Source organism: Cetorhinus maximus, chromosome 21 (genome assembly GCF_964194155.1).
Source record: "Cetorhinus maximus chromosome 21, sCetMax3.hap1.1, whole genome shotgun sequence".
In the NCBI taxonomy this organism is placed as follows: domain Eukaryota; kingdom Metazoa; phylum Chordata; class Chondrichthyes; order Lamniformes; family Cetorhinidae; genus Cetorhinus; species Cetorhinus maximus.
Genome location: NC_135899.1, coordinates 74839011 through 74859888, shown reverse-complemented (window position 1 = coordinate 74859888; position 20878 = coordinate 74839011).

Genomic DNA, 20878 nt, shown 5'->3' with positions numbered 1-20878 from the left:
GTCTCTGATGGCAGCAGCTCATTGTGAAGGACTCATCTTCAACAGCAAGAAATGCCAGGAGAATGTGAGTCAGATTAACTTTTTCAGTTCTATCTATTCAAGTTCTGAGACCTATCCTGACCCAGGCAAACTCAAAGATGTACAAGACATGCCTACTCCCCTGTACAAAGAGGACTTGCAGAGATGCCTTGGGTTTTTCAACTTCTTAGTACTGTACATACCCAACTTTTTGCCGATAGGGCATGATCACTCAGAGCTAAGAAAGGATCTTCCATATATATGGCAGGAGGACTGTCAGGAAGCTGTTAATGTACATAATATTTTGGAAAATATTTTTCTTTTAAAATAGAGGTTTAGTCTGCGGGTGTGTCTTAATTAGATTAAAGCCAGCTAGTCTGGGTGCTTTGATATGTACTAGTTTTGATATGTTAGAGAGATGCATTTGCATTTTTTGAATAGAGCATTCAAGAAGTGGGGTGAAAACTGATGCCTTTCTAGCAGCTACCAAGCAATATGTTTATATTACTAATACAGTTGGTACTATGAAAGGGGTTTCATTGTTAGAGGTTTAGTTAAGAGGTTGTTGATACAATGAGAATTAACAATCAATGGGGCTGGTAGGTATAACTTCAATAGTTTTCGGGTGTACAGAGCAGAGGCAATATGAGATCAAAGGCAGCTGCAAGCCTCCAACTGGCTTCACAGGAACCAAATGAAAGAACCTCATTTTGAACTTGTAAGGTGAAAATGCTTTCCCTGGTGTTTGGTTGCTGTTGCCTCAATGGAAATTAGTTTGGGAATTTGTTAAAAGTTATGATAGTATTAATCTGAAGCTGTGTATATATATATTTTAACCTATGTAAAATTAATAAAATGTTTCATTTTGTTTAATGTAAAACCTCGTGAACTGGTGGTCTGATTCCTGAATTTAGAGTCGCATCTCAAACATAACACTTAAACAACTATCATAACCTATAATTTTAAAGTTTCCCTCTGGGATTTTTAAATAACTCCGCTTTATCAACTGCATCGGTCATAACAAGGACCATCAACATGTGTTTGACTCACTCAAACAGGCATCGTCAGGAGCGACACATGTTCTACAATACTACGCCCCGAAAAATGAAACTACCTTAGAGGTCGACGTATCTCAAAAAGGGTTTGGAGCATGCATTATGCAAACCAATTATAAACACAATCCAATTATTCAAACATAGAGCCTGAGAAACTCGCTCTGGCATTTGGTATCACAAGGTTCCACACGTAACTATTTGGTAAATGATTTATTGTGGAAACTGATTTGGCACAAGCCACTGACAAGTGCATCACCCAGACTACAATGACTTCTGATAAAATACAAAGCTACAGCTTTGAAATCCGTTACAAACCTGGTAGCAAAATGGTTAATTCAGACTCAATGAGCAGGTTACCCAATCCGAAAAAAACTGCGGATGAGTCACTAGACCTACAAGTAGATGGCATAGACATCGATGTAGAAGATGTGCTCAAGATTGACCTGATGAATTTTGGTCAACACAAGTGCAACCAACCTCAGGAGGAGGTAGTGAACAATCCAGGACTGAAGGCATTATGGAGAATCATTCTAGAAGGTTGGCCTGACACGATACAAGAAGTGCCAGCTACCCTCCGATGTTTTGGCCATTCAGAGATGAACTAGATTTTTCAGGAGGATTTTCAAGGGAATGCAGGTGCTTCTACCCAAAGCTCTTTGCAGGAGATACATCACACCAGGTGTATATGGGCATTGAGCGAATAAAGCGCCTGGCAAGGTATCAACAACGATATCAAGAAGACAGTTGAGGATTTGCGAAGCATCCCAGAGACACCTACCACATTAACACACACACAATCTTTACAACCTCATGAAGCTCCAAAATCACAATAGATTTATTCACTATCCATGGTGACAACTTTGTACTAGTCACTAACTACTTTTCCAAGTTTTCAATTGTCAGACAACTGAAGGATACCTCAAGCGCATCTGTGGCAGACACAGAGTTGAACTTTCAGTTTGTTCAGTACTCCTGAAGAGATCATTTTGGACAAAGGGCCACACAGCACACTGGCAGGCCTTTTAGGGACATGTGTCTTAATAGGGCATAAATGACATGACAGCCTTGCCAGGCTATCCCAGATCCAATTGTCTCGCCAAGCAAATCGTTTGCGCTGTTAAGTCGTTAATCACAAAATGCAGGAAGACAAAATAAGATATTTCATTGCTATGTTATAGTTAAGAGTAACACCTTTAGACATGGGCTTACCATCACCAGTGGAAATCATGTTTGGAAGGCAGGCTAGGACAACTTTGCCAAGTCATCACCTGTCCCTTTTCTTAGCACAGGAGAAACTTCTTGGAAAACAAGAGAGAATTAAGATGGTGTACGACCGACATGCAAGTGTGGAAATGCCTAGTCTGCAAGTGGGATAAAAGATTTGAGTCATACATCCTACCCAAGGAATTTGGTTACCTGCAGAAGTTTCCAAAGTGTGCAATAAGCCTAGATCCTATGAGGTCACAACACCGAATAGAGTGACATTAAGTCAGCTGAGGGAATGTACAATTGCATAGCACCTAGCAGCCTAACTGTGTCTAGAACTCACCAAGGCTCCTTGGGCAGCACCTTTTAAACTCATGACCGCTACCATCTAGAAGGACAAGGGCAGCAGATACATGGGAACACCACCACATGGAAGTTCCCCTCCAAGCCGCTCACCACCCTGACTTGGAGATATATTGCCATTCCTTCACTGTTTCTGGATCAAAACTCTGGAACTCCCTCTCTAACAGCACTGTGGTTGTACCTGCACCACAGGGACTGCAGCAGTTCAAGAAGGCAGCTCACGACCACCTTCTCAAGTGCAGTTAAGGATGGGCAATAAATGCTGGCCTAGCCAGCAATGCCCTCGTCTTGTAAATAAATTTTTAAAAAGGACAAATTGAAAGTTGGACTTGGGGAGTGAAATTGTGGAAGACCATCATGAAAACAATCAGCACTCCAACAATACACAATATACCAACATATCTACAAGTCAAGAATGTCCAAGTGCTAAGTCTAGATCTCAGGAAGGTCATACCATTATGAGATCCAAGAGGATTGTTAAACCACCTATATGTTTTACAAACTCTTAAACTCTTAAATCCTTAGCTCTTGAACAGAGATTTATTTTTTGTGTAAATCTTTTTTGCAACTACCCTGACGTATATATATTTTCACCCTTCGTATATGTAATGATACCTTGGGGAAAAAAGAGCGTGTTGTGATATCGCTTTAAGGGAGAATAAGCTAATGAGTAAGTAGCCAGGATGTAAACTGTGACCAGCAGAATTTGTTCAGATGAGCTTTCAGTTTAGCTAGTAACATGCGGTGTGGAGGAATTGCAGCTGTACATTCCTGTTAACAATAGCTGTTGAATCTTTATAGTAAATCTGTCTGCTGAGCAACCCTGTACTACATCTTCAAATAAATCAAATCTATGTTTAGTTTACCAGTCCTGTGTGAGATTGGCAAGTTTGTATTAAGCAAACATAGATATACACACCTCACCACCCCCACCCCTGGTGAAAATGATGGGTGCCAGGTTCGGGGTGGGACTTCTGAAACCTTGGCTAAGGTGCGGACCCTTTCATCCCTCTGAAATTTCAGGCCTATGTTACCCTTGAGCTCTTTCGCCTGCTACACTGTAAATCAGCTCAGCTGTGAGTTTGCATGCATCACTTAGCCGATATCAATATTAACAGACAGATTGGCTAACCTTGCTGATTTTAAATTGATTGGATTAATTTTAAAACCAGTGAGGGAATCAAATAGCAGCAGGGCTGACCTTGATATAAGAAAATAAAGTTCCAATAAGGTAATTTAAAAAAAAAACAAAAATCAGGATAGATTACAGATATTCAAATTATCAAACTATGCCATGGCTGAAGATGGATGATGTGGTAAAAATCACATTAATTGTAAGGCACAATTGTATTAATAATACCTTTAAATGAATGTAATCATGTCCTTCAATTAATATGATGTGTTAAATTAATGCAACAATGTTTTTAAATGAATATAATCATGACCTTAACGTAATGTAATCATGCCTTTAAATTAATATAATCATCCCCCTTATTTAATGCAATGATGCCTTTAAACTCCAAACTGAGTGGTAAGGTGACTAAGTCAAGAAAAAAGTTTGAAAAATCTCAGCCCAGTTTCACATGGATGTAGGGCTAAAATGTTTAATTGCCTGCATAATTTGGCATTGTTTAGCATTAGGTTGGCATTCTCATTTTGAGAGATTCCCTTGTGTGAGAAATGTGAGAAGTGGAAGTGTTCTACTAGAGGCAATTACATTGTGGGCAGATTTGATTGGAAGATTTTGGATTCAGGCCTAGCTGCAGGACAGGAGCATACACTCCAGATTAACATTTCAGTGCAGTACTGAGCCTGGGGCCATAGTGTGCTTAGCTGCTGTGTGTCACCGACAGGGTGTATGTGCTTGCTTACTGCCCATGACCAGTATGTTTGTATGGAAAGAGGTGTGCTTTCTCTTACCCCATTTGAGTGTGTATCCCAATTGCATAATTCAGCAGTATGCTTTTGAGTTCTTCGCACTCGATGCAAACTGTTCCTCTGCTGAAGCAAAGAAGTTTTATTCGGCAGCTAATCCATACTCTATCTGATTAGGAGTGTGCACACATGCATACACACATGTCCACACAGGAATACACATGCACACACATATATACACTGTTCTAATGCAATTATATCATTTCTTAAATAAGGAGACCAAAATTTGTACACAGTACTTCAGATATGGTCTCACCAATGCTCTGTACAACTGTAACAAAACTTCCCTACTTTTAATACTCAATTGCTCTTGCAATAAATGCCAACATTACACCTAATCACTTGCTGCACCTGTACACCTACACACCAACTGTTTGTGATTCATGTCCCAGATCCCTCTGTACTGTAGAGTTCTGCAGCCTCTGTCCACTCAAATAATATACTGCCTTTTTTTATTTTGCCTGCCAAAGTGGACAAGTTCACATTTTCCCACATTATACTTCATCTGCCAATTTTTTTGCCTACTCACTTAACCTATCTAAATCCCTCTGTAGGTGCTTTATGTCCTCTTGACAACTTACTTTGCCACCTACCTTTGTGCCATAGGCAAATTATCTACCATGTGTTCGGTCCCTTCATCCAAATCTTGCTATGGATTATAAATAGTTCAGGCCCTAAAACCAATGCCTGTGAGATTACTGGTAACAGCTTGCCAAGGCAAAAAAGACCCATTTATCCATATTCTGCTTCCTGTTAACTAACCAATTCTCTATCCTTGCTAATATGTTACTCCCTACACCACAAGCTCTTATTTTGTGAAGCAACCTTTGATGTGGCAGCTTGTCGAATGCCTTTTGGAAATCCAAGTACACCACGTCCACAGGTTACCCTTTATCCACATTACTTGTTACTTCCTCAAAGAACTCTAAAAAAAATTAGTCAAATGTGGTCTCCCTTTCATAAAACTATGTTGATTCTGTTTTATTGTATTATGATTTTCTAAATGTCCTGCAATTACCTGCTTAATAATGGATTGTAGCATTTTCCCAATGATCGACGTTAGGCAACTGGCCTTTAGTTTCCTGCTTTCTGTGTTACATTTGTTACTGTGTTACATTTGTGATTTTCCAATCCGCTGGGACCTTTCCAGAATCTAGGGAATTTTGGCAGGTCAACACCAATGCTTCTATTATCTTTGCAGCCACTTCTTTTAAGACCCTAGGATGAAAGCCATCAGGTCCAGGGGACTTGGCAAGCTTTAGTTCTACTAGTGTTCACATTTCCAATCTCTCTTTTAACTCTTGCTTTTCAAGCATGTTTGGGATGCTTATTGTGTCTTCTACAGTGAAGACACAGTAAGCATCCCACAGACAGACACAAAGTACCTGGTCAATGCTTCCACCATTTCCTTGTTTCCCATTATTAATGAGGGGAGGTGATGGCGTAGTGATATTGTCACTGGACTAGTAATCCAGAGGCCCCAGGGTAATGCTCTGAGGACCTGGGTTCGAATCCCACCACGGCAGGTGGTGGAATTTGAATTCAATAAAAATCTGGAACTAAAATTCTAATGAAACCATTGTCGATTGTTGTAAAAGCCCATCTGGTTCACTAATGTCCTTAGTTGTCCTCACCTGGTCTGGTCCAGAGCCACAGTAATGTGGTTGATTCTTAAATGCCCCTCTGAATGGCCTAGCAAGCCATTCAGCAAGTATCAAACTGCTACAAAGTCACAAAAAAGGGACCACCAGTGGCAATCTCAGCCCTGCAAAGCCTTCCTTACTAACATCGGGGGGCTAGTGCCAAAATTGGGAGAACTAGTCAAGCAACAACCTGAGATAGTCATCCTCACTGAATCATACCACACAGATAACGTCCCAGACACCACCATCACCATCCCTGGAAATGTCCTGTCCTACCAGTAGGACAGATCCAGCAGAGGTGGAGGCACAGTGGTATACAGTCGGGAGGGAGATGCCCTGGGAGTCCTCAACATCGACTCCTGACCCCATGAAGTCTCATGGAATTAGGTCAAACATGGGCAAGGAAACGTCCTGATGATTACTGCCCTCCCTCAGCTAATGAATCAGTACTCCTCCATGTTGAACACCACTTGGAGGAAACACTGAGGGTGACAAGGGTGCAGAATGTACTCTGGGTGGGAAAATTCAATGTCCATCACCAAGAGTGGCTCAGTAGCACCAATACTGACCAAGCTGGATGAGTCCTAAATGACATAGCTGCTGAGACTGGGACTGCAGAAGGTGGTGAGAGAAAAGCATACAACTCATCTTTACCAACCTCCCTGCTGCAGATGCACCTGTCCATGACAGTATCGGTAGGAGTGACCACTGCACAGTCGTTGTGGAGATGAAGTCCCGCCTTCACATTGAGGATACCCTCCGTCATGTTGGGTGGCACTACCGCAGTGCTAAATGGAACAGATCTATCAACTCAAGACTGGGCATCCATGAGGCGCTGTGGGCCATCAGCAGCAGCAGAATTGTACTCGAACACAATCTGTAACCTCGAGGCCCGACACGTCCCCCACTCTACCATTACCATCAAGCCAGGGGATCAACACTGGTTCAATGAAGTGTTATGACACAGCAGTTGGTAAAGGCTGAGTTGTTTAAATCCCAGAGGGAAACTTGAACAACTGTCATTTTTTCAATTGGTACCTTTGAGATGCGGCTCTGAATTCAGGAATGAAACTACCAAACCTCAAGAGGTTTTATATATAAAACTACATTAAACATTTATTAATTTAACAACAAATTTAAACACATACACATGTCCACAAATTACTGCCATAATAACTTTTAAACAAATCCCCAAATTAATCACTTCCAGGTAAATCTTCACCAAGGCAACAATAGCCCATAGATTTTAAACAGACACCAGGAAAAGCACATTTGACCTTACAAATTCAAAATGAGGTTCCTTTGCAATTTGGTTCCTTTGCAGACAGTTGTAGGCTTACAGGTTGGTTAGATCTTAAATGCCCCTGACTTACATGCACAAACTCCTTTCTATTTATGCCTAGCTTTCCTTTTGAATGTAAATTTTCCATTGTATTACTAGGTTTTTTAATTTTACCTCTCCTAACAATAATCCTTTCATTCCAACAATTTTACTAATAATGTAAACATGTTGCTTTGCATCTCCCAGCTAGGTGCAAGATTTTACCCATTCTTTTGAATGGTTTATTCAACAAATGCAAATTGCATTTTACCTATTACTTCTTATGTTTATCTAATTAACATCTCAAACTACTATACATCAAAGCGTCCAGGCTAGCTGGCTTTAATCCAGTTAAACCACACACATAGACACAGATCCTACTACAATTCCAATTTAAAAATAATTTCCAATCACATTATACACATTAATATCTCTCTTCATGACAGAAGAGTGCAGGAGGGCACCAGGAGCTGCACCAGGCATACCTAAAAATGAGGTGTCAACCTGGTGAAGTTATAACACAGGACTACTTGCATGCCAAACAGCATAAGCAGCAAGTAATAGGCAGAGCTAAGTGATCCCACAACCAACAGTTCAGATCTAAGCTCTGCAGTCCTGCCACATCCAGTCATGAATGGTGGTGGACAATTAAACAACTCACTGGAGGAGGAGGTTCCACAAATATCCCCATCCTCAATGATGGAGGAGCCCAGCACATCAGTGCAAAAGATAAGGCAAAGCATTTGCTACAATCTTCAGCCAGAAGTGCCAAGTGGATGATCCATCTTGGCTTCCTCCGGAGGACCCCAGCATCACAGTTGCCAGTGTTCAGCCAATTCGATTCACTCCACATGATATCAAGAGATGGCTGAAGGCACCTGGATATGGCAAAGACTATGGGCCCTGACAATATTCTGAAATTAGTACTGAAGGCTTGTGCTCCAGAACTTGCCGCGCCCCTAGCCAAGCTGTTCCAGTACAGTGACAACACTGGCATCTACTCAGCTACGTGGAAAATTGCCTAGGTATGTCCTGTACACAAGAATCAGGACAAATCCAACCCGGCCAATTACAGCCCCACCAGTCTACTCTTGATCATCAGTAAAGTAATGGAAGAGATCATCAATAATGCTATCATGCAGCATTTGCTTGGCAAACCTGCTCACTGATGCCCAGTTTGGGTTCCAAATTCAGCTCCTGACCTCATTTCAGCCTTGATACAAACGTAGGCAAAAGAGCTGAACTCTTGAGGCAAAGCGAGAGTGGCTGCCCTTGACATCAAGGCCGCATTTGATTGAGTGTGGAAGCAAGGAGCCCAAGCAAAGCTGGGGTCACTGGGAATCAGGGGGGAATCTCTCCGCTGGTTGGAGTCATACCCAGCACAAAGGAAGATGGTTGTGGTTGTTGGAGGTCAGTCACCACAGCTCCAGGACATCACTGCAGGAGCTCCTTAGGGTAGTGTCCTTGGCCCAACCATCTTCAGCTGCTTCATCAATGACCTTCCTTCATAAGGTCTGAAGTGGGGATGTTCGCTGATGATTGCACAATGTTCAGCACCATTCGCGACTCCTCAGATACTGAAACAGTCCATGTCCAAATGCAGCAAGACCTGGACCATATTCACGCTTGGCCTGACAAGTGGCAAGTAACATTCGTGCCACACATGTGTCAGGCAATGATCATCTCCAACAAGAGAGAATCCAACTATCGCTCCTTGATATTCAATGGCATTCCCATCACTGAATTCCCCACTATCAACACCCTGGAGGTTACCATTGACCAGAAACTGAACTGGACTAGCCATATAAATACTGTGGCTACAAGAGCAGCTCAGAGGCTAGGAATCATGTGACAAATAACTCACCTCCTACCTTCCCAAAATCTGTCCACCATCTACAAGGCACAAGTCAGGAGTGTGATGGAATACTCCCCACTTGCCTGGATGAGTGCAGCTCCCACAACACTCAAAGCTTGACACCATCCAGGACAAAGCAGCCCACTTGATTGGCATCACATCCACAAACATTCACTCCTTCCACTACCGACGCACAGTAGCAGCAGTGTGTACCATCTACAAGATGCGCTGCAGGAATTCACCAAGGTTCCTTCGACAGCACCTTCCAAACCCATGACTGCTACCATCTGGAAGGACAAGGGCAACAGATAGATGGGAACGTCACCACCTGGAAGTTCCCTTCCAAGTCACTCACCATCCTGACTTGGAAATATATCGCTGTTCACTATCGCTCAGTCAAAACCCTGGAACTCCCTTCCTAACAGCACTGTGGGTGTACCTACACCACATGGACTGCAGCGGTCCAAGAAGGCAGCTCACCACCACCTTCTTAGGGGCAACTAGGGATGGGCAATAAAAATGCTGGCCCGGCCAGCGAGGCCCACATCCCATGAATGAATGAAAAAAAAAAATTCTCAACCTCACCCTCTAAGGGACCAACACTCATTTTACTTACTCTTTTCTTTTTAAAATACTTATGGAAACTCTTACTATCTGTTTTTATATTTCTAGCTATCTTACTCTCATACTCTAATTTCACCCTCCTTATTTTTTCTTAAGTAATTCTTTGCTGGTTTTAAAATTCTGTCCAGTCTTCTGACCTACCACTAATCTTCACAGTATTGTACACTTTTTTTTCAATTTGATACTATCTTTAAATTCCTTAGTTAGCCACAGATGGTACATCCTTCTCTTAGAGTATTTCTTTCTTGATGGAATATATCTTTGCTCAGAGTTTTGGAATATTTTCTCAAACGTCTGGCCTTACCTACTGGCGCACTCCTTAGTTTGTACACTTTGTTCCTGCCATGCTCATCATCATCACCCTCATTGCTACCTTGGCCTCTTGACTGCCCCTTTCCCCTTAATTTATCACATTTTCCCTCACATGCTCCCCGCCCCCCCCCACCCCAGCCGTCCCTTCTATTTAGGTTAAAGCCCTCCCTACCGCCTTAGTTATGTGACTGTCCAGAGCACTGGTCCCAGCACGGTTCAGTGAAGATCGTCACAATGGTACAGCTCCCTCTTTCCCCAGTATTGGTGCCAGTGCCCCATGAATCGAAACCCATTTCTCTCACACCAATCTTTGATGCATGCATTTCCCTCCCTAATCTTATTTACCCTATGCCAATTTGCCTGTGGTTCAGGTAAGAAGCCAATAATTTTGAGGTTCTGCTTTTTATTTTAGCCCCTAGCTGCACATACACCCTATTCAGAATCTCGTTCCTAGCCCTATCTATGCTGTTGGTACCTATATGGACCATGACAACTGGATCCTCAGCGCCACACTGGAAGTTCCTCTCCAGATCCGAGCAGATGTCCTGAACCCTGGCACTGGGCAGGCAACACATCCCCTTCTGGACTCTTGTTCTCGGCTGCAGGAAACTGTTTCTATCCCCCTGACTATACTATCCCCTACTACAACTACATTCCTATTTACCACCCCGCTCTTCAAATGGCTTTCTGCATCACTGTGCTATGGTCAGTTTGCTCATCCTTCCTGCAGCCCCTGCTCTCATCCATATAAGCTGCAAGAACTTTGAACCTGTTGGACAATTGGAAAGACTGAGCCACCTCCATTGCTACCCACTGGATCCCCATACCTGCCTCACTCACAGTCACATCCTCCTGTCCCTGACCATGGACCAAATCAGACAACCGTATCCTAAGGGGTGTGACCGCCTTCTGGAACAAAGTGTCCAGTTAACTTTACTCCTCTGATTCATCACTTTCCCCAGCTTGGCCTCGAGTTCACTGACACTGAGCCGAAGCTCCTCCAGCTGCAGGCACTTACTGTAGAGGTGTTTGTCGTGGAGTGCACTGGCATCTATCAGCCTCCTCATACTGTAGCTGCAACATACCACATGTCCTGCCATCTTCATTGTGTTTTAAACAAGTGAAGTGCTTCTTCACTCCACAATCCTCCTACTCTGGCCCCGACTCACTTATGTCTTTCTGTAAGAGACACCATCCCAATTCCGGTCCAGGGGACGCTTCCCCCCACGCCCCCCAGTCTGAGTGCAACCTTCCCCCCCACCCCCCCCACCCCAATCCCTCAGTTGAGCCCTGCCCTCCAGTCCCTTCCCTTGCCTCTGTCTTGTCTTCTGCCCATTTCCACCACCACCCCCACCCCGAGTCGAGCCCTTGCCTTGCAGTACATTACAACCCACCCCCACCTTATCGCTAGTCTGGTATGTAGAGCCTTGCCTTTGTAACCCCACCTTGAAAGTGAAGTGGTGCTGCCTGTGAAGCTGGCACAGAGTTGGAGGTGCCACGAGCGCTGCGCCATGCAAGGTAGGCAAACAAACCTCGAAGTCACTAGTGAAGAGCAGGTTGCCAGGTGCACATCGCTTATATGTGGTTGTGAATCACGCTGGTCTAATCGGATTCAGCGTGGGGGGTGTGTGATTCTGGTGAGCTGCCTTGATAATGAGCATTCCTGATATTCTAATATGTTCAAATGCTGTTCCCAACATGGTGTAGCGGGAAAAGCGCACAGCCATTGAGGGTGGGAGTAGACGGTTGCAATCTGTTTTTATGCTAACAGGAAACTGACTCTTTTGCCTCCGGCAATTTTTCCCTGGCTGAGGGCGGGACCGGAAAATCCCGGCCCATGTTTTATATAATGTTTTTCATTACCTTAAAACACCCCAAGGCGCTTTTTTTGATTAAAATGTAGCTTCAGTGTGAAGTTTGTCCATTTCAGCAGGATATTGGAAGGTTGCTGATGACGACAAGACAACCCAGTGTGAATCCTTGATTACAAAACAGAGTGTGTTTCTTAATCTCAGCTGCAGACTGCAGTGCATATCTAAGTAAGAAAGAACCAACAACAAACATGCATTTGGATAACAACATCTTAATGTATCTCTCAGAAGCACCTAAAAGAACTTCACACACACTAAGCTACTCTAACATGAAGGCATACACCATTCATGTTGTGTACAACACAAACCCACAAGCACCAATGAAGTGAATAATCACTGAATTGTGTTTGGTGGCATTCACAGAGGGAACAATGTTGGTCAGGCCATGTGAATAGTCCTTGTTCTTCTTCAACTGCTGTCATGGGGATTTTTGATATTCCCCAAAATGTGTGATTGGTCTTATTTGAAACAATACAGAGCATCCTCAGCATTAGATCATGAGTTTGGAGCTCTTGAAACCATCACCCTTCAACTTGTATGCAAGAGTGTTGCCACTATCTCAAGCTAACACCATAGAGTACATGGGAGGCAGGGGAAAATGGATCATGAGTTGGAATAACACGTCATCACACAGCAATTTAAGATCATTAAAGGGTGCATGTAGAGAGCAAAAAAAACAGAGATTGTAATAGATAACTCCAGTGTGGGAACTCTCACCAGGATGATGGGCTGAATGGCCTCCCTCTGTACTGAACTTTCAATGGTGAATGGGGAAAACTGAATTGCTATTTGTAATAAAATCATATACATTTTATAATGGAGTTAACCAATCTTTTATAAGTAATAAGGTGACAGAATTGTTCCCCAATCTGTCTTTCATTAAATTCCAGGGATTTGCTTTTGCAAGACATTGATTTTCTTTCATTGATTCTTATGGTTCTCCACTGATCAAATCTGGTTCACTAAACACTTGAAGCAACCTGCTACAGTCTACAAATGTGCTTTAATATCAAGTTACATTTTCGAGGTGTTGCAGGGTTGCCACATCCTAAATGAAAAGGCTGAAGCCAGGAACTTTGCTCTTCCATGACACTACATTGCTCTTTGCAATGATTAACCTCAGGGCCCTGAAGGTGACATTGAGAAAACTTCCATTACTCAAACGCAGAAATTGATATTGCTTTTTATAGAAAGAAAGAACTTGCATTTATATAGCACCTCTCACAACCTCAAGCTGTTCCAAAGGGCTTTACAGCAAATGAAGTACAGACACTGCTCTAAAGAGAAAACACCTCATGTACAACAATATCCCACAAACAAAAATGTGATAATGAACAGATGATCTTTTTTAGGGACATTGGCAGAGGGATGAATATTGGCCAGGATACTAGGAGTGAACTCTCCTGAATACCATTTCATTGAGATGACAGATGATATATTCTCTGAAAGATGGTACCTCTGATAGTATAGCACTCTCTCTGTGCTGCACTGGAATGTCAACCTGGATTTTGCATTCAAATCTCTGGAACAGGACTCAGACCCAAAAACTTCTGTCTCAGAGGCAAGGGTGCTGCCAACTGAGGCACAGCTGTCACCTGCCTTATGCTAAAGAGAAACTCAGGATCTTGATGTGAATACATGATGCTCGAGGAGTTCCGAGTGTGAGGGTATGCCTGATGAACTAACTGGTCTTTCCCTGTCTGTTATTTTCATATGTTTGTAAACCTGAATAGAGGTAAGGAAGCAAGCTAATCTGCTCACTAACATCTGGTACCTTTCATAGCAATGTATTTCACAATGCTTTCTAAGGTTAGGAAGGAGTTCAAGGAGGTGAAAAATGTCAAGGCTTTTGAAAAGACTCATAGAAATGGCAGAAGCTTAAAAGTGTTTAACAAATTTAATAATTAAGTGCAAGGGTGTGTCAGCTCATGGTTCTCCTGAATGTAACTCATGCAAGATGCTTCAGGGAAAATGGATTTGGGCCCCTTTCACTCCTGGAGAAGGAGGTTGCTTTTGTAAGTCCGAGCTTCACCTGAACAAAGGTTCAGAAAGGACCAGGTTCACACCAATAAGTTGAAAAACGGAAGCGACAAATAACTCAATTTTCTGTATAAACAGACCCTGATAAATTTGATTTCAGTAAGATAGCAGAATGGCAAAGACGAATTAAGTAAACTGAAAACCCCTAGAATTGATTCAGCTTTAAATAAGAAGAGCTGAATCAGGTTTATGCACATGTACCATTGGTTGCTGAAAAAATTGGAGAAAATTGTACTTTTAGCAACCATTCTAAAATAGCAGGAGTATTTAAGAAACAGTACAAGATTGAGCTGTAGTCTGACACTCGACTTTTGAAGCAACTAAATTCAATTTCAACAAATAAGGAGAAACTGAATCAGTGAGTGGTTTCATAAGGGCTTGTGATGTTTCCCTGAACACCTGGTACACTGCAGGAGTAAATCATTTATTGTGTGGGGTTATCAGATGAAGGACTGAATGATTGATTGCACTTTTTCCCAGAATTGGAGGGTTTTTTTCCTCTTAATCCCCCAGTGACCTCCATTTCCATGGGCTCCTTGGTACCATAGTCAGTCAAACACTGCCTTTAACATCAAGGGAACTACTCTGATATTCAGTTCTTGTGTCTATGACCGAATCATGGGAACACTCCGTTCAGCCCCTGAATTTGGTTCCATCAGTTAGATCATAACTGCTCTGTACGCTAACACCATTTACTCACCTCTAATTCATACTCCCCGATACCTCCACGCAACATACCATCTAATTTTTTTTAGTTGTGCATAGCCAATTCATGTAAGTATGTGGACTCTTCAGTGTTTTTTGCATGGCTGCAGACGCACACTAACTTTTAAGGGGCCAACATGTGCGTGGCCTGCAGGGCCATGCTCAGTGACCATGTAGCCGTGCAGCTCGAGAGAACATTTTCTCTCCCTAACAAAAATCCATCTATCAGTCTTGAAAGCTTCATTGACCCAATCAGGGATATTACAAGAAGTGAAAATGCTGGAAATGCTGCTGCGTTAGTCCCACACGATATGATTGTGAAGGATCATGTCCTGCAGAGTACCAGAGGTGGGTGCCCAGGCAAACATCACAAAGCCCTTATGAAACCATCACAGAGTCAGTTTCATCTTAATTACTTTGAATTTTTGTTGTAATAAATTGAAGATATTTAAAACTGTCTGTCAAATAGTTTGAAGCTGACTCCACCTTGATAACAGTTATGATTTTATTCAATAATAAGATTGTATTATTTGGGCAGCAGTTTGCAAGAAACAACTGCAAATTACATCACTCCATTGATCCTTGGGTAGAAAGGATGTCCTATTCCTCATACCTCCCACACACATACACTGGTACACCTGTCTGGTGTCTACCTTCACTCTTCGACACCGAGAATGAACCAAACCCTCTAGAATTTAGGCCAAAAATCAGAAATGCAGAAAAATCCATGCAATCATAAGCATGGCATGTTCTGTTCGGAAATAGATCTTGAGCTCCCTTAATGCCTTAGCACAAGATGATGCAACCAACCATGAAGACAACAAGAGTTATATCTATAATTGGATTTAACATTACCATTTACCATTTCCCTAAGCTTAACAGAAGAGAAACAGAACTAAATTAATGAAACTATAAACCAGCAATCTTAATTTTAAGCTACAACGTAGCAAAGCTTACTACTGAATAATAGTAACAATTACCATATTTGGGTCACTGGACAGTTGGAGAGAGAAGGCCATGTGACAAGCCAACCCTTTGTATTTAAGCACCTGCTTTCTCTGCAGAACGGGACAAGCAACTGAGACACTGAAGGAACAAGACCCTAAGTGGGTCCCTTGCCTTTCTCTCTCTCTCGCTCTCTTTCTCTCTTAATTCAACTTGTAAGCCTGTCTGCTGATTTTGGCTAACCAGATGCCGCAGACAAAGATCTTAAAAAGAACTCAACCCAATGCTGCTGTCTCTGGAAGAACAGATTAATGGACAGTATACAGCTTTAAAGCCCCTTGATGCTGAAAGCTGCAGGACCACCAAGTTCAGCCTGAAGCCAGCCAAGTCACCAACCTTCAAGAACCGTATACCCCTTTAATTTTACTGGACTATAAATTACTTAATCTACCCTCCCCACTTTGTAATCTATTTGTGTGTGTGTGTGAAAATTGGAGTGTTTTTATTATTTTACTTAGACCAGGTTAAGTATAATAAAACTACCCTCTTTTATTTTTAAAACTCAAGAAGACCTGTCTGATCTTGTCTATTATGGTCATAGCATGTAAACAGTTAAACACTCATGGAATTGGCAAGTATACCCGTTCTTTAAAAAAAACCTGTTGCAGTCAAACGGGGAGAGGGAAAAGAGGGAGTCATTCAACTCCTCCTCACCTGATCGGAACACTCCATTCTGTTTCAATTTTCGATTTCCAGTATCCACAGTGTTTTACTTTTGTTTTAAAGTTATGACCAGGTCTGAAACTTTGTGGCTTTGGTTATGGGCATGTAGGGGTCACTTGATAGCACTCTTGATGACTACTTCCATCACTTGCAGGGGTAAGGGTGAGTAATGGTAACTGTGCTGGGTTGACAACCCAGAGAATGGGAGTTCACAATCCTGCCATGCTAGTTGTAAGGCTGAGTTCGATATAAATGAAAGACTCGTATTATGGACGTCAGGGCATCTAAACCACTTTAAAACCAAGTTAGCACTTTTAAAGTGCCCAATTAAGGGCCCTCATTCCACCACCACCGTGATTTAACTAGCAGCGAGAGGGGCCAAGCACCCCGACAGGCAGGTTTCTCTGTGCGGGCTGGTGATGGACAGGGTGTGCCCCCTTAATGGGCTCCCTGGGCCCATCAGAGGGTCCCCTAAGGTGCAGCACTCCCCAGGCTGCCCTCCCACCTAGGCCTCTCAAACCCCAGCCCCCAATCCACCTCATCGGGGGCCAGCCAACTTGGCACCCGCCGAGACCCACGAGCATTTACCCAAAATCCTGATCTAACACCGCACGCTTCTGTCCCAATGCGCTGGAGAGCTGCCAGCCTCTGATTGGCCTGCAGCTCCCGAAGGTGGGACTTCCTGATCCAGAAGGGTAAACGACCCACCTCCAGTCTATTAACAGCCAATTGACAGTTAAACGGCTGTAGTGCAACCAGTGTTCCTTTTGGTGGGATCTCCCCAACTTTTTAACTGAGGGTGCAGGGAATCTGGTGCCTCATATATTTCAGCCCTATGCCTCTATTTCCAAAGCCCAGATTGTAAAATGTTTTTTCATCAGCTTTATCAATTTGGGCTGCTATCTTCAAAGATTTGTGAATCACCAGATCTTTGTTCCTGCACTTCCTTTAAAATTGGTAATAATTAGTTACATTGCCTCTTCACATTTCTCTACATAAAAGGGTCATGAAAATTGTCAGGGGTGGGGGGAGCAAATATCCACAGGGAAACCCAGAAAAAAAAAACTAATAATGATCACACTTCTTACATGCAGGAACCATTAATAGGTGGTGGGATAACATCACAAAGAGGCTTCCATGCTGAAGCTTTGCAGTAAAACTCCGGGTGTATTTGTCACGTTTTGATGAATTTTGCAGGTCTTGAAGTGCCAGTTGATCTGAACCCAATTTCAGCTGTGGTTCAGTTATTTGGTAGGACTCGTCTGCTGGGTCAGAGTGTTGTGGGTTCAAAGTCCCACTGCAGCGACTTGCACATGAAAATCTATGCTGACACTCCAATATAGGGATGGAGTGCTGCAATGTTGGCTGTGCCATCTTTTGGATGGGTTAAAGCAAGGCCCTGCCTACTCTCTCAGGTAGATGTGAAAGATCCCATGGTATTATTTCAAAGGAGATCAGGGAACTTGTCCTTGGTATTCTGGCCAATACCTCTCCCTGAATCAACATCACAAAAAACACATTATCTTGTCTTTATCAGGTTTTTTTTTGTGGGAGCTTGCTGTGCACAAATTGGCTGCCACGTTTCTTGCATTACAACAATGACTATAATTCAAAAAGTATTTCACTGGCTGTAAAGTGCTTTGGAACATCCTAAAGTTGTGAAAAGGACTATATAAATGTATGTATGTCATCCTTTCTTTCCAATTCACTCTATTTTCTTGTCCTAAGTGAATTCAGTCAGTAGCAATGTTGCCTGTCAGTCGTGGGTTCGAGCTCCACTGAGAAACATGATGTTACAATTTGCATGGTTTGCAGGATGATTGAGGAGCTAGTTTAAAAACGAATTAGGCCCTAAGTAGATGATGAATGTCTTTGAATGTAAATTGAGCCCATGATTATACCCTTCAGCTCCTCTGTGTTATCTAGAAGCATCCCAAGGCAGACGTTAATCTCATCAATAGAAAGCCTACATTGACTAATGCTGAAGATCTATCTGTACAATTGTAATGAAGGCAGGAATAAATATTGCTTGCTGTGTATTTTGTTATCATCCTTTCTCTGTCACCAAGCATTTGTTTCCTTCTCTGTTGCCTATCCGTACTCATACTCCCCTCTTTGAGGGCTCTTAGGCTGCAGGTTGCATGAGTAACCTCATAAAATGAATGCCTTGTGCTCTACCTAAAAATGATCAAGAGTTTTGAACGCCAGAGACTAAGACCTTTCAAGAATGATTGAAACATTAGGATCGAGCTCCCCCAGATGGTCTGGTGTATAAATGCATTGATCCTTGCGATACCCAGCCTCAGCAGACAGGAAGGTATTGTGTGCAGTGCCTCATCAATGCTGAGTTAGCTAATCTCAGCTAGTATAGCAATATGGGTGACGCAGTCAGCCTTGGTGCCTCTGCCTCACACTACATTCCTGGTACCCGGTGGTTCATCCATACATATGAAAAATGATGGGCAAAGAAAGACCAACTGGTCCATCAAGCCTGACCCACTCTTTTGATGGCTGGCGCATCATGACTAAACATTTCCTACCCTCTATTCCGATTCCCCCATCACATGACCCTCAGCTCATGTGGTATCCAGGCAAAAAAAAAACATTGCCAATATGGGAAAAGAAACAGTCTCTGGAAAATTTCTCCATGACTGCTGAACAATTGAAACCAATCCAGGACCTCACATTCCCTTCAATTGGAAAGGTCAAACATGTACAGTTGTGAAGTAAGAATAATATCAGGTTTAGACATGATACACACTATGGTCAAACAGTCTGCTGCCATTCACGGCTTAGGCTCATATGTGAACAATGGCTATTTGGGCAAGGCACTGAATTATACCCCAGCATGAGTTGGCACCTTCAGAAGGGACAAGGAGAAATTAGAGAGGGGAGGAAAAAAATTTTAGGAACTGAACAACACATTGGAAAATGTATTTTCCACGGCTCCATAACCAAAAAGTAAAGCACAGAAATTGTGAATTTAACACTTGAACAATTATGAGAGTTGAACTATAGGCACCTACGCTGTGACACAGTATAACAGTGACTCTTCCAGCCCTACAACCCCTCAAGATCTCCACACTCCTCCAATTCTGGCCTTTTGAGCATCCCTGATTTCCACTATTCCTCCATTGGTGGCCGTGCCTGGGCCTGAAGCTCTGGAATCCTGCCTGAGGCTCTACAGTTCTCTATCTGTCCTCCACCTTTAAGACACCCCTTAAAGCCCACCTCTTTGACTAAGCTTTGGATCACCTGTCCTAAGATTTCCTTGTGGAGTTTGATGTCAAATTTTGTTTGATGGTGCCCCTGTGAAGCATCCTGAGCCATTTTACTACTTTAAAGGTGCCATAATGTTGTATTATCAAATTGGATCAGCCCTGGGGAAGTGGAAATCCAAACCAGGGTTTGTTCCTGATCACTATCCATTGACTTCTGTCCAAATGTGGGAAATTGGGTGCAAAGAGAGAGGTTAGAATGTGAAATTTCCTACCACATGGAGTAGTTGAGGTGAGTAGCAGTGATACATTTGAAAACAAACTAGGTAATTACATAAGGGAGAAAGAAATGGGGGGGATACACTGAGATGAAGTAGGGCATGAGGAGGCAAGTGTGGAGCATAAACAGCAGGACAGAGCAGTTGGGCCATACAACCTGTTTTTGTGCAGCAATTTCTATGATTGTACATTTTAAATTACAATAATCTATAGAATCCCAACATAAAATTAAAAGTGATGCATCATACTGACAGCCGTGGGAAATCATTTCAACCAACAGTCCATAAAATGTAATGAAATATTAAATGCTCATATTTCCTGAACATGCTGGTCATCACAGTGAACTCCCAATGGAAATTAGCTAGCCTACTTCAAATTCAGATTCATCACAAGCTTGGAGCGCATTAGCTAAAGAAAAACTTTTGGCAGGGAGGTTAAATTATCAGGACCAGGTTTATACAATGCTCTTAAGTGAAAAAAAAATAAAAGCAGTGACTTCAACTGATTGGTTAAAGGCAAGGGACTACACTATGCATGGTAGGACCCTGGAAAGTAGTGAAGATCAGAGGGACCTTGGTGCACATATCTACAGATCCCTGAAGGTAGCAGAGCAGATAGACAAGGTGGTTAAGAAGGCATATGGGACACTTGCCTTTATTAGACGAGGTGTAAAATACAAGAGCAGGGAGGTTATGCTGGAACTGTATAAAACGCTGGTTAGGCCACAACTGGAGTACTGTGTGCAGCTCTGGTCACCACATTATA